Source organism: Ischnura elegans, chromosome 2 (genome assembly GCF_921293095.1).
Source record: "Ischnura elegans chromosome 2, ioIscEleg1.1, whole genome shotgun sequence".
In the NCBI taxonomy this organism is placed as follows: domain Eukaryota; kingdom Metazoa; phylum Arthropoda; class Insecta; order Odonata; family Coenagrionidae; genus Ischnura; species Ischnura elegans.
The window spans coordinates 6,421,706-6,426,204 of record NC_060247.1 but is presented as its reverse complement, the minus strand read 5'-3'; positions in this window follow the sequence as shown (position 1 = coordinate 6,426,204).

The window sequence follows — 4,499 nt, the reverse complement described above, 5'->3', positions numbered from 1 at the left end:
TTCAACGCCTATACTTGCCCTCCAACGGCACGCTGAGACTCATTGAACAAACCACAAATATTTTTATAATTGCAATAGCGTGGTTTCCTATTATTTTTTTATTGCCTAAATCGAAAGATTATTACTCCTGGAGTACGTATTTCGCGCTTTTAGATTTTTAAATGACGATATCTATTTTTCGCGATTAAATGAAAGTGAAAAATTTCAAGCGCGCAAAAACGCGACGCGTAAGTAGGAAAGTCCGTGCGACGCATTTCTGGTTCCCCCTCTCTTCTTGTGAAGTGACCTTGATCGAGGCTCTGAGCGCTGATAGGACGCAGTATGCTAGCGGATAGCTGAGTACCTTGCTGAATGGTAGCGCTTGGCTTAAAAAAGGTTTATTAATACCTTATCAAACGAAGAAAACTTTCCGACCTTAGCCAATTTTAATAGGTGATTATTAAGACATGTTTCCCTGAGCTCTGTGCCTCATGCATGCATTGGTAACCTCAGACGATGTATAACTCCTATCCTCTTGTGTAGAAACTAGGTCCCTGTGACGTCACGCGGAGTGGAATCGCATGGGCGCCAATCTGGCCTTTTTCAAATGAGGATAAAATTTGACCCTTGCCATTCGTCTAAACCGGTATTTCAAAAACCAAAATAATTGTGTATTATGAATACACTAATGGTGGGTAACGAATTGCAATCAATGCCTATCGTTTTCTTTGATGAAGGAAACTACCCTATTGGGTACTCTAAATGGCATTTATAGTAAAACCAAGTTCAAATTTAGACGGCGCGGTACTATATATGATCGTGTGCTCCCCGACAGTTTCCAAATTGTAAAATTAATGCTCCAATTATTCCACAGAAGACATTTAATAATCCAGACAACACATATTCGGGACATAGATAACACGGATAGACATCGAGCGAAAAAAAAGATGAAGTGAATTCAATTTACGTACCAACATAGTTATTTTACATTAAATTACTTCACAAAAATTTCAAGTTAATTATTAATATAAAAATTATATTTTAATACATAGGTAAAAATGATATTACATAAATATTTAACTTTCATTTGCCAGCTCTAATTATTTACCTAAATTAATGAAGTCAATTAATGATTTCAGCAAAATTACTTATTAATTACCTAATTTATTGGCCATCTCTTGCTCTGCTCGTTAATTTTTTCTTTTGTGTTCTCCAGACTGGGTATAGTAACTATCGAACTTATTGACGCTGCACAGTACCTCTCCCCAAAATATTTGGCTGTCTAGGTCTTACCAGGTACCCACATAGTACATCCAGATATGCAAATATTCCGTCTCATTTATCCCTCTCTTTCTTCCCTGCAGTCCCATCCGTCACCATGAAGATTCCACCACCCCCACCTCGACCTTTTTCCCCTCCCCTTCGCACCACCTTCCCCTTAATCCTCTTTCCCCAACCCATAGTCCGCCTTCCCAGACATCCGCTGTCCCAACACCGCGTAGAGTTCCGACTTCATCTCATTATCCCTGCACCTAATTCTCACCTCACGCCTCTGCACTATCGAATACTCCGCTATGGGCAAGGATGACTATAGAGGTCCAAAGCCTCCCATTAACCATAAACGGAACCACTCCAGCTCTCCAACTCAAAACTTCGTATTTTCCTGAGCGTCACACGTGTTTCCATTTGAGGGAAGGGAGGAATCCTACGTGATACGTTTTCCCGTCTTCCAGGCCGTAAAATATGCGAACGAGAGCTTTACGCCGGCTGCCGTGTCGCAGTAACAGGTTGACAAAGGTCACGGGGATGAAGACTTCATCTTACCATCCTCGCGGAGTGAAATACGTGTATGGGTAAGAGACGGCTGCAGTGCCTATTTCACGTCATCCGATATTGTGAAGGAACGGAGTCTCTAGGAAAGGAAAAACAATCGTGAAATTCAAATTTTTAATACGAGAACGGAGATTCTGATTCAATCCTAGTATAACTGATATCAAGTTGATAGATCATATCAATAAGGAAGATCATTCATAACGGGACTGTAGTATCTATATCGATGGCTAAGTTCTAACAACACGTATCTCAAAATTTGGCCGGTCTGAGTTAATATGTACTGCTAATACTGTTAATTAACGATAAAATTCAAGCAAAAACAACCCTCTGTTTTCACACGTGTGCTTCTTTTTCGGTTTTGTGTATTTTTGGTTTTTAATTTCAATTAAAATTATATAAAATTAAAAAATAAATCGGTTTTTTGCTCTCATGAAACTATATCTACTAAAGCCATCGATATAGATAATACAGATACATTGGATCGACACCACTTCTTGAATATTGTTACAAGAAAACGAGAAAACCTTTCGGTATTTGGAGGAGACGACCGACAGCTGAAGTCAATAGCGCCATGGTGGGAGATGAGGGAAGGTAGCGTGGACAGAAACCCGGCGTCGGCTTTAGTCTGCTCTTAACGAAAGGCGCCCAGGGGACCACGGATTAACGTCCAATTCGACGGACGGCGTGTTGCGCTTGAAATATCCCCCACTCAACACTAAAGCAGGATTAAGACAGTCTCTTGAAAACCTTCGCCATTACCGGGATTAAAACCCGAAGCCACAACGAAGGAAGTCTTGCCACCGCACCAACCAATATCCCGAAAAACCCATGGTAAGTAAAAAATAGATTCCATTGAAATGGATGCATATATTTCAAGGCATATGAAGTTCTTACCAATTTTTTCTTGCTGTTAAAAAATCCAAAACTAAAATATTTTGAAAAAATCCTTCAGTTAAATATTTGAATTTTGTGTAGTAGTAAATTTTTAAAATGGTCTAATCATGAATTCTTAAATTTTAATGCGCAATGATTGAGCTAGTAAATAAAATCGTAGTTATTAATCCAGTAAAACGTTACGAAAAACGACTGGCGAAACAGTAGTGATGCTTATCCTTAATAAAAGGAGAAAATAGATGACGAAGATGTGAATAAAAATGAGCATCATCCTCCACATGTCTAATGAGAGGAAATTCTCCTGCTGCCTCCCGCCTTCCTACTCCACATCCACATTCATCATCACTCGCTCCTCAATATCCCTCCACTCATGCATCAAGCTTATGTAAATCACTCATGAATCATACTTTGCCGGCCTCCGAGGCTTTGGGGTAAAGTCCTTGCTTGCCATACAGAAGGTCGTGGGTTCGGGTACCGCCTGGATAAGTTGCCCCATTCCAAGGCGTTGATGTTTGTTATCATTCTGCGTTGTTGTTCATTGAAGTCCCCCGTTGTAAAGGCTCTAAATGCGCTGCTTTCAGGCCGGTGAAGTGAAATAAATATAGCCCATGTTCAATGTGGCTGCCAAAGTTTGAAAAGTTGGTCCACATCAAAATTATGCATACGGACACTGAACTACTCCAGACGAATGCTGAAATAATCGAAAAGAACGAATGGAGAAAATTAATAAACCGAGATCTTAAATGTTCATTCTATTCCAAGTACTAATTATTTATCGCGAGACTAGTATTTAATGGAAATATAATTTGTCCTCGAAATATTGTGTTCATTTTCTACAGCTAATATAGTTATATTGATGGAATCAGACAATCAACTGTCTGTCTCGTTAAGGGAAAGGACAGGATGGTTAAATGGATGGTAAAGTTAGTTTTTGTGTTATCATTTTAGTCTTAAGCGCATGCGAAAAACACGATTTCAATTCTTTATATATAGATTTAAGTCTTCTCCACTGATGCTACCCTTTCTCTCGTTCCATTCTATTTCCTTGCCATCACTTGTCCCAGCATTTCATGAGAGAAAGGAAGGTCTTCCTGCTTTGGGGGCGGAAGGGAATGCCATGACGGATCACGAAGATGAAAAGTGAAGCGCGAAGAGCAATCGTCATCACTTCCACTTCTGTCATGTCATCGTACCGTTTAAGATGTCTGGCCCCATTTAGATCGTTACGGAAGAGAAGCAAGATACCTAAATCAGTTTTTTTTAAATGCTGACAGTAAAGTATGTATTAGGTGTATAAGACAACTTGCAATGAAGAACACTCACTTTTTTTCCATACACATCAATTTCAAATATTGTCATCCTCCCACAATTCAAATATCATCTGCCTCCATCGAAACGTCGTAATCTATATAACATGAAGCCCCTTAACGACCACTCATTCATTCATTCACGTATACAAATGTTTGGGGTGAACGAGACGAGATACGGCAAAAAGTCTAATGAAGACCCCCTCTAAAATTGTCTGAAACCCCAGGAAAAATTATGAAAACACTAAATTTACAATTATTTATCAGTCTATTCATATAAAATTGAGTGTATGGGGATTAGTTCAAAAAATGGCCACCAAATTCCAATGGCGGCGCGGCAGTCATACAAGCAAACAATCATAGCAACTATTTGTTTATGCAAACAAGAGGAGCTAAATTGGGAAAGAAGATAAGGGAAATGAAACGAAAAACTGATAAATATAAGGTAGGAAATTAAGAAAGTAATAATTGAAGTGTCTATTTCTT